This window comes from Nilaparvata lugens, chromosome 4 (genome assembly GCF_014356525.2).
Source record: "Nilaparvata lugens isolate BPH chromosome 4, ASM1435652v1, whole genome shotgun sequence".
Lineage (NCBI taxonomy): Eukaryota > Metazoa > Arthropoda > Insecta > Hemiptera > Delphacidae > Nilaparvata > Nilaparvata lugens.
Genome location: NC_052507.1, coordinates 79,599,317 through 79,611,381, shown reverse-complemented (window position 1 = coordinate 79,611,381; position 12,065 = coordinate 79,599,317).

The following is a 12,065-nucleotide window of genomic DNA, read 5'->3' as shown; positions in this document are numbered from 1 at the left end:
TTGCATGTTAATAGAATTGGATGTCACGATGCAACTTCATGATCATAGTGATTTTGTCAAACAATGATTTACACTTCGTAATGTCACTTTTGGGTACACATAGAATATATACCCCACGTTGCTTTGTGACGTGCTTGTTTATGTAAAGCTGTATTTGACCTACATGTGCCCAGCGAAGCAAATGAAGCAAATGAGATTGGGATATTTTCTACATTCATGCGCCTGCTTAAATAAAATATACCATATGGTTCTTACCAGCTCTTCAAGGAGCTTATATAAAATTCTGCAATCAATTGCTGTAGACTGCTGCTGCTTTATCAATTGGCAATCCTTACCGCTGCTCCTATTGACTCCGCAATTATAGATGCTGATTTGATTTGATTTGATTTGATTGAGTACTTAATTTATGTAGATTACAATATATACTGGCTTATAAACTTATATACAATAGCTTACAATACAGCAAAATTATAGATGAATTTACATAATATAGACTAAGAAAATAATTATTGAACTGTATATGATATGAAAAAGCAGTTTGTAATATAATAACTATAGATAATAATCATATTGTTATGCATCTACATAAATTGGCGGAGCTTTGGACATATCAATGTCCATTCTTCGGAAGAATATTAAAAATATCCTCCCCACTAATTCTCTACCAAAACGTTAATTTCGTTATTTAAACTAAGGATTTATTTATTAGTGGAAATATTGTAAAAGTTTTAATCATATGAATATTAAAGAGAAAAAAACAGAAAATTGATAGAGTAAAATAATTATATAGGTAGATAAGATCAAATAATTGATTAATAAAATGAAGTAGGCTGAAAGTAGATCAGGGTTATCAACTTTCAGTAATATACAGCAGTATGCAGTGGACAATTGAAATAACATGAGTTATATAATATATATATATATATATATATATATATATATATATATATACAATTCGTTCTATAACATGGTTTAAAGGTTTGTATTTGTGGGATGGGTGGGGGATGGATGTCATGTGAAGAGTGATGCTGAAGAGGTAGATGGATTCTAAATATTGCACAAGACAATAATGTTACCGACACGAATCCAACTCCCTACCATCTGACAAAGGGGTCAGCAGTGTGAGATAATACCGAGTGTGAACAACGACAGTATTTTAGTCAGAATTCCTTATACTCTTCCTATGACTTGTAGTACTGCTTCGGCTTAATTCTATGACCCTATGTTTCAGTCAATTTGATTTCAGTAATTAGGTTGAACAATTTAAATAAATCTTGAGAATGTATTATTTCTGAAGATTTAATGATCAATACTGTATATCGCTGATTTATCCAACTCATTCGGTGAAGAATTTAGTTGGTTGACAATTTCATTAATTTGTCAATAATAATAGGGAAGACTGGTTCAGCCATCTACTTCGTATGCCAGCAAATAGACTTCCAATTCAAGCTTGGCACTACAAACCCGATGGGAGAAGAGGCGTTGGATGACCGATGAAGAAATGGATGCTGGAACAGAGCCTAATCCTTGAATGACGATGATGATGATAATAGGAAATACTAGTACAAGATTGGTAATGCAGGAAGACAGGATTAAAAATGAAAGGTACACCATTCAACAAATAAAATGTATAATTGAAGAGCTCTATTTCAAACGGGCCCAAGTCACAAAAGTGTTTTTCTCAGGAAATCGATTTTTTGATAGTCATCATTTGAATGTTGGAGAATGTTCATAATCCAATGAATGAAGTGTGTATTTTGAATTCCATTCAATAATTTTGCAAATTTTGAAGTAATTTCTGTGTAATAGGTTAATTTCCTTGCTTTTTTTTCCAAAATGTTACTAAGTCCATGGACTTGGTGACATTTTGGAAAGAAACTTGGACTCGGACCTCCTTCATGTCACTCATATGATAAGTTTCTTCAAATGCTATATTTGCTGAGTTGAATATATTTTGCCAATTTCTTTGAATAAATTTTCTTGATCACCCGATGTTTTTGGTAATCCCCAGTGTATGTATTCTTGACTTCCACGGTTCTCTTCCCTTGAAAACGCACTGATCTCGAAGTAAAAATGGTAGTTAGGCTTCAATCTGTAGACAGACCGACAGAAAAAGATGCTCTGCGCATGCGCAAAGGACTAAGGTTGGAATGGAAAGGAACAGCAATGGACTTAGATACACTTTGGAAAAAAACGTGATATTGTGATATTTATTTTGTAGTGACTAAGGACAGTTTGGAGTAGTTAGTAAGCTAGGAATGAAGGTCTATGTATAAGGTTCAATAATCAGCTGATATCTCGATTTCCACAAAAATGGACTTAGGCCCGTTTGGAAGCGAGCTCTTCAATTACAAATGAAATCAATGGGCGAGAATAAAATATGGAACAATAAATATAAAAAACAATATGAGAAAATATGTAGGAAAAATATCACAGATGGCTCAATTAAAACTCTTATTATTATGCTTATTAGCATCAATTAATAATTTTCATAATTTTTTAGAAGCGAATATTATAGATTTATAGGTAGCTCACTCATCTAAATTGCTTCCACTTGTCGAATAAGGAATCATAATTCTGTATTCCAACAATATCAAAAACTTTAAATATTAATCCTCAGGGTATGAGTTCGGCCGTCAGTGGAATTTAGATAAAATAATTTATATTAGGAACTTTGAGCTTCTGGTGATTCTTTTTAGAATAATACTAATATTCAAATACATTCAATGAGCAAGAGTAATAATTTGAATAGTGATATATAAGTACTTGAATATTTGATACTCATCAATGTTCTTAATAGGACTTTTTCCTCATTGTGCAAATAAGTTTAAATCAAGCTTGATCTTCAAATGTAACCTTTGTTGAGCTAGCTTTATGAAAGTTTCATAGATTTGTTGCACTGAGGGCCCCCTAAAATCAATTTTGTAGCTCACGTGCATCGATTTTTCACAGATTTAGAGATGTGGCATGGATTTGCCTCATGTGTCCTATGCCATTTTTCCTGGTGGGCTGCTGTCGTCTTTTCCAATGGGAGTAACTACTTTAATAACTCATGTCATAAAGCGACTTCACCAAGTTATATTGACTGTCAAATAGAAACATTTAAAATTTAAACTTTGGCAAAAATAAAAATTTATTATTATAAGGGATTCAGTCTAATGCTCTAATATTGGTTGGTGTCCTGGTCGATCTCTGGCAAGCAAGTGAGCAGTTGATCTTCCCTTATTCATTTTCGACTATACTCCCTATTTCTGAATTTACATAAATTTTGAATAGCTTCTCCTATTGGTTAATTCTATCATTATCCCCAATGGCGCAATTTAATACTGTCAAATAGTTTGCAATACAAAGGCATATTAATAAGTTATATATGAATATATTTACACTTGAATTTTATCCTATGCTAGTAACAAAACACATGCAATTTACAATAATTTAAAATTTTTATAATTTTAAAAAAGACCACAAGGTGATTTTTTGGAATATTTATTTTTAGCACCAAATACTGAATTCTGATTGGTACATCACCAGATTTTTGTACAAAATGTGCTATTGTATTAATACGACTAATAAAACTAGATCCCATTTCCCTCTTATTTTTATTATGTTTTCATGATTTTTATATATTGTGATGTACCAAAAGATTGTATAGCCCCCAAACTATAAATCGATTCATTCATAGGCCGTTATAAGAACAAAATAAATTCCATCACCGAAAAGCACTACAATCTTATCTGAGGTAGATAAACGACTGTTATCTAACCTACAGAGTATAAAACAAATAAATCAGTAATTATATACCTTTCAAAAATTTTTCAACGGAAAAAACCATATATGTTTGTATGTTTATCAATTTGATCAGTAATACAATGTTTGAAGGTTAGATTTGAACCAAAACATAACCCCAAAACAGACCAAGGCTAGCTTGTCAACAAGTAGCCAATTGAGAAGGCAGTTCGACCAATGATCGATCGTGAAAATTATATAATATCAATTTTTTCATTTTTATATTTTAATTTCCATGCCGAATGGGCCTAGTCATTTATTTAATGAACTGTCATGAAGATATATTTGTTAGAAATATGATGACAGATCAGTGTAGCCAGTATATGACTGAGGGTCCCTGATGATTGAGGGTCGATATTCTAACATATAAAAAACCAAAGAAATATTCAATTATTATTATGTCCGTTATTATTACAAGCATGTATATTCTTATATGTCTACTCTATGTTATAAAAGCATATCTATGTTCTACAAAATCATTAGCTACCCTTTGAAGTTATTTATTTATTATTATTTATTAGATAGAGCGAACAGTACAATTTTATTTAGAAATGCATATCACCATAGATGAAATTTTATTATTTATTTGTGTATTCTTTCAATTATACGGAACTAAATGATAATTTGGAACAATCTACAATCAGGAATTTTGCCCCATTTAAAAGCTTTAAAGTTGGACACATTGACACCACCCATTCAGCGTATTGGTCACATCACAGAATCTGACCAATCCTGAATTAATATGTAAATTTGGTGAGATAAAATTTGAGGAAGAAAATCAAGTGAAAATTAGAAGAAGAAGACTCAAGGCCATTTTGCAAAAATCATCGGTAGGATGCAGACCTAGTCCATATACTCGTTTGTTCAAAAGCTTTAATTTCTGTTTAGTGTAATTCAATCTTTGTCTTTCTGTTTTAAAAAGTTGTTTTACAGTTCCTATAATAATTGGTGATACTAAAATTTCCAATCTCATTTGAATAAACCCTGAAATTTTATTAGTGAGGTCTGTTCGACGTTTTTTGCCATGCGGAAGGATCCAGCCGGAACGATATATTCTACGGCCAAATATATTTCAAAAACAAAAAACGGAAACAAAGTCTACGTAAGTTATTCGAATATATAAAAGGGGATCCCCGTTAATCTATGAAATTTACACAGCATACAAATTCGTCCATTTGAGAAAAGTCATGACTATAGTTTTAAGGGTATAAAGTTATCATAAATGATTTTTATTGTATTAAATAAGTTTAAATATCCACGCTGTACTTAGCCAAAAGGTCTATTTTCCTTAGGCGGAACCCCACCCTGATAATAATTTTAACTATTCATTTATTCTATTTTCTGAATCATAATTTTGTATTAACTTATTTTTGCCTATTTAATTAGTGCAATTTATGACCCTTCCAAGGGCTAATATCCATTTTATTTTGTTCAATCAAAGAGTACCAAATTTTCACATAGTATTTATAATTTGAAAATTTAAATCCACTATCAATCAATATTCATTCTGTATCCATTAAAAATCGTAATTTGTAAAATCTGTTCATTAATTTATTCAATATCTGCTGTAAAAGTATATCTTTCAGAATATATCCATATTACTGTTTCATTAAACTGGGTTTACTTCATTACACCTCCAAATTCGTTCTTTCTCGACTGACACATATTGATTGTGCAGGACACATCCTGTTTTGCAATAGTCAGACATTATCGAGTATAGTATCTATTATTAGACTATTATTTCTTCTGGTGGTAAATGGTGGCCAATATTCTTATCAAATAATAAATCCTTTTATTGGGAATATCCCGCAGAATCAAATAAAATATCGACTGCCACTGGCCTACCACACCGAGGTGGAGAGAATCCTGTATCATCATCTGGTCAACGTCGCAAGGAGAGGTAATAGATCGTATAGACAGCATTAGAATTAAACTCGGAAAAAAAAAATTAATTTTTTCAATCTGTTTCATCCGTACACCATTCACTCTACTTAAACATTCTGAATTTAATGATACCAATATCCCGGCCAAACAAAGGTTAGCCAACCTAACCTACAACTACATACTGTTAAATTATAACCTCAAATACTGTAACTGTTCAATTATCTTCTTTTATTCAATCTTTTTAATTATTAATTCTCTTTTTTTATTAATATATTCGTGTCCTCCCATGGAGCAGGATTATGACAATATATATATATATATATATATATATATATATACATAATAGATATTTAGATTTGCTTTTAAACGTTTATGTCCTTTTTTTTGCATGCTAGAATCTACAAAACCCTTTTCGTCCTCGTTTTAATGAATACTGTTCACTCACAATTATTTTGCTAGAAAGTATCTGACTGAATTGCAGATGTACAGCTTGACCGTTGTTGATATTGCCGACAAGCGTTATTTACAAAGAACTTAACTTCAAATTCGACAGGTTGGGGGGAAGGGGGGTAAGTTGTAAAAAACGCGCGTTTATAAAATCGCCTGTCCTGCAGTTACTATTCATAGTACAGCTTTTAATTTTTTCTCAATATTATGTACACATAACTGGCTTTCAATGTGGTCCTATACTTTTTTGCGATAAACCGCATAGTTTTTCCGTAAAAAAAATAAAATATCTCGAAAAATGTATTTTTTTATTATGGACTTTTTGTTATTTCTCGAATATTCAAGTAATTAGCCGACTTAGAGGAAAAGGCTCTCAATAAACGTTGTAGGCCGTTTCTTGCTGAATCCAATGATATATATAGTTTGGGGGTTACGATCATAGATGCGGCGGTGGGAGGGGGATAAGTAGCACTGTTACGCTGCGGCGCGGTCCTCCCCCATGATTAATGTGCGTAATGGCCTGTCTATCTCATCGCTCCTACTAGTCTATGCATTCAAATTATGTATTTCAGGAACGCTATCTTATGTATTTTCGGTCGCTGAACACGATTTTTCAACTCTCAAGCCTTAATAATTGATAATTCTCATCATAATATACTAATTATGGTCAAAATTACAAACTTCATCTCATTCTTCAAGGAAACTAAGAAATGACTGTTTGAAATAAACGAAACTTGGGTTTCAAGAAATATATTAGGATAGAATAAAGTTAATATTTATATATGTTTATGTTCTATTGTTTTTATTTCAAATTAATTTATTGTGATGCGCTGCAGGCTATTATTAATTGCACTCTGGCCACACTTACTGGATATAGTGGTCAGTTTGTTTCCAAGAAATATTTGTGGAATTTCTTAGTTCTTCTCATCATAATATACTAATTATGGTCAAAATTACAAACTTCATCTCATTATCATTATTTATGATAACATTGTAATGATAAACCATCCTGTTAGGAATCCTATAAATGTGTTTCTCAATCGATAAAAAACTGATATTCCATTAAGAGAGAATAATTATTCGATTTAGTTCAATGATCACTTTGGAATTGCGAAAGTCAAGTAATGGAGTAAGTTAAACAAATAATATTGGCTACCCCATATAGAGCACCGTGTAACAGGAGTAAAATATTTTCTTAATATAAATTGACAGTTGAAACACAAATAATGCCAATTACTCCCATGTTATATGACTAAATATTTGATTACAAAGGAAATACAACTCTAAAGCTGAGTTTACACCAAGTTATTAAGGAGATGTTAATATAACTTAATCTTTATAGATTCTATTAGATTGAACATAACTTATCATACATATGATAGACATATGTGTTTGCCAAGTTCCGTTCAATCTAATAGAATCTATAAAGATAAAGTTATTAACATTTTGTTACGTGTAAACGCAGCTTTATCAACTGATTTCTGTAACTTATATCTACTCATCTGGCTGAGTTTGACTGATTGTCTTGGGGTGGTACTTGAATGAAAGTGGAATGAGAGATATCTTTGTTGAATTTGAAATATTTGGAGAGAATACTGTTGTAAATCTATTGAGGGGAGATCAGTATAATTAAGGTGTGAGAGCAAGCAATCAATTCAATGAAACAACTACAAGGACTCATGAACGGTTCAAATATGAGAGATTGTCAAAGTATATTTGAAAGAAGTCAGGAGCTATTTGTAGAGTTTTTTTAGAATCAAAATCAATGACTACTTGAAATATTTATGACTGATTATTGTAACATAGTTTAAATTATCTTAAATTGTATTCATGCTCATAAGGATGGACTCTGGTATTGCACATAGAAACTGTTCGAGAAAAGATCCCATAATTTTTTCATTCAATCACACAAACTATGTTATAAAGTCTGTGTCATATCTAGAAAATATAAAAAATACCCATAGAAGTGAAAAATAATTTCCAATAAGAAAACATTAACTCTATACAGTCAATACATTGACTCTCTGTCAAATGAAACCTTGAAAATTTAATAAATGTGACAACCGATCATGCTTTAGAGCAAACCCTCATTAGATCATCCAAAACTGAGTGATTGGAATAGCTAGTTCTTCAAAGGCTTTCCTAAAATGGCTGCTACTACATTAATAAATCTTCCATCAAAGATATTCTGTTCAAGTATTGTCACGTTATTCTTTATATAAAATAACGATTAGCCTCCTGCTTGGCATCAGTCGGTAAAGCATGAGATTTAATATAATTAGGGCGTGGTTTTTCTAATAGTATTCAGTCTTAAAAAATCTTGATAGGCCTAGATATGGGCTTCTCCAATAACTCTTGTAATTCAATAATAATAAATATATATATATATAAATGATACTTATACTACAGAGATGAGGAATATAAAATAAATTGTACACCATGAAAATTTTACACATATATTATACAAATAATGCAAAGATCAGTCGAGGCAAAAAATATATATAGAGCGGTAAAAAATATAATATAAAAATAGAACAATATTTGAAATCAATAAAAATATCACAGGCTAACTTTATATTCTAGATTTATGGCACGAATCATTACCATGTGCCTTTATCTTGAAATCATATGCATTCTTTGGCATGTAGCTGTGACATGTACTTGCTAATACTTGTCTGCTTGGATAATTCAATCATAAATATGTGCTCTAAGATCAGCTTGATAAATTAGCCACTAATAATCCAAATATATCTGTATATTAAAATCTCTAGTATTTAGTAGATTTATTTGTATCGAATATATATTTTTATCTCAGGGTGTAAGATTCGGCACCTGACGGAATAGGTAGAGCCATTCATCTAGTGAATTAGAACTATGATAAATTATCGCAAATTGTATTGCAAAAGATTAAATATTGTATGCATACGTTGATAGCCTAGATTTCGTACTTCTTTGATTAAACAGAAATTTCTAAAATATTGATCTATATATTTTTCTTTCAATTAGATACCTTTAATACTAATTTTTACTTGCGCAAGTATTACTCTTATTAATTTCTCAATTTATAATAACCCTTTCGGCGAGCTAGCTTTGATCATCAGATTATTTCGAAGCACTAGGGCGCCCATCACTAAATTCAAATTTAAATCACTCACGTGTCGAAAATCTTCTTGTAAGCCGCCGATGTCGATCCAACTCCATGCGGTCCGGGAATATGGTAGCCGGAATCGTCTCCTCCAGGGGGTTATAAATTTAATTAAAATGAAAAATGACTTCTGCTTCACAATAGCATCACGAAGTCTTTTAAGAAATTTAATAATTTACTTTAACTTTAATTTTTACAAAATTATTAATAAGGTACTTCGCTCTAAAATATTGGGGTCCTCTTATGGTGGCATCTGGCTGGCGAGTGCTGGTTCTTCCTTCTCCAGTTTTACAGATCCTCTTTCCGACTTTCAAATTAGCATAAAATTTAAATATCTCAATCCTCCGCCATTAAATTCAAATAGATCTTACAAAAAATGCCAAGATATTGCTTAGATTATATGATTAATAATTTCTTTGCATTCGAGCCATATTGATAACATAGATTACACAAATTTTTACACGAAATCTACTACAATTATATAAATATATATAAATATTTTTGAATCGGCCTACAGTTGCCGCCCATTAACTGCCGTTTTACTATTGGTGCATGCAAATTTTTATTAGGTATTCATGCGCCTGGTAACTCTTATTTCCTGAATACATTAAATTATTTTTATTTGGTTTTATATTTATGCTCTTTGCATGCTAGTTAATATTATATATATTAATATTAATTCCATGCTAACTAATAATTAGCCACGTGGACGGGTGTTTTCTCACATTGCACACCGTCTGAATGCAATAAAGCTCTGCCAAGGGGTTTTGGTCAGATTCTACGTTCTTCGGTTTGACCGATCTCTAGGTCACCGATCTGTGAATACATCTATCTAACCTCAATCTTCAAATATTTTATAAATAATATATTTATGAGTAATAAACTTCCTTCAGATCCTTTTTAAGTTCTTGTACCATTTAGCCAGAACAAGCTGATGCTATCTTATCTTGATTATTATCTGCTTGGCGATATTAGCCAATTACTTTATTTTTAGACCTATTACTATTTCTATTAGGGCTTTTCATCTACCCAGATTTAAGATGTTACACACGCCCCTGGTTTGAATTCAAAATATTTGAGAATCACAATGTTTTTAATGAAAACCCACCCTTCAAATACACTGATATACACTATACTTTATTTATAAATTATACTCTCCTACTTCTATCACATTTCGCAGTCATATTTGCTGCATCTCCTTTATACCTTTATCAAAAACAATAACAAATTCTCCTCCTCAACACACATAAAAATATCATAAATATAAACTTCTAAACGCACTCCTCCTGACACCATTTACAACACAGTAATTTTTGAATTCGCCGCTTGCAGGGCTGCCAACTTAACTACACACATTTCATAATTCTCATAAATGATTCCTTTTAGACAATAATTTCGATTCATAAACTTCTGGGCTTATATCTTATAGTATTTCTTAGGTCTTAATATAAATAATTTTCTATACATCAGGTACAATACTTTCTTTTGCTAATGGCTCTTTGGTTTTGGTAACTGGTATTCACTTTAAATCTTTTCAGGTAACAAACGTGGCATAATTAAAAGTAATAAATATAAAACATATAAATAAATATATCGACATTAATAAATATAATAAATAACAATAATAAATAACTCTTTGGGTACAGTACTTCTTTTTATAAACATATGTTCAACAGATATTACATTCATTTGATTTGGGTGGCTTTGGTCAGCTGTTCGCTGTTCTACAATTCATAGTGTTTCATGTTACATCAGAATTTGCTATCGACTTTCATAACTAACCTAACTGCTCGATTTTTTCTCTTAAAAAGGTAATTAACAAATTTTAATTTTATTATCCCCGCTTGTGTCCTTTTTTATCTGATGTATATGATTTAATTACATATTTAAAAATTGTTCTTTTCTTTATTGCAGGCTTCTAACGGCTGGAAAGAAATTAAACATTGGATTGTTGCCACGAGGTCCCATACCAATATTAAATTTATTAAGGAAGGTTAGTAATCGGTTTGATAGTGTTGTTTTCCTTTGACTTCTTATCATATTTATTTCAAATTCTGTGATATGGCTTAATATTGGCTACATTTTCCCACCAAACAATGTGCGTGTTCTCACTCTCTTGTAACTGAACTGTGTTATGCTGCGATATGGCTACTATAGTGAATGGCCCTGAATAAATTAAAAAGAATTTGCGAGTTACTTTCTCTAAAGCATTTGATAATCTGTGGCTCTTTACTAAAACTTCATCTCCAATGTTATATGAAAATATTTTATAAGCTCGGTCGTGGAATCTCTTTCTGCTATCTGCCTTCTGCTCTAACTTTAACCTTACCAGATGATGGATATTGGGGTTTGATAACTTACTCACTTCTGATCTTGGAAAATCAATTAATTTTTCGATAAATGTATTATTCCTTTTACCGAATATGATCTCGTAAGGCGTACGACCGGTGCTTTCATTTAGGCTATTATTATAGCATTCTTCTAAAAATGGTATATACCTAACCCATTGTTGGTGTTTTTCATTACAGTACGTCCGCATAAAACGAGAGATTTCTGCCATACGTCGCTCCACTGGGTTAGCGCTGGGGCTGTAAAGAGATGTCCTCGACCGTTTAATATTAGCCAGGTGAAGTATTTCTTTCCACTGCTTGCTACAAAAATAGGTTGCGTTGTCTGATAGTACTCGTTTGGGCTTTCCTACTTCACTTGTCCATCTTTCCGTTATGCATCGGGCCAAAACTTCTCCGGTCAATTTGCCTATGGGAAATAGCATGGTATATTTTGAAAAAACACATGTAAGAAC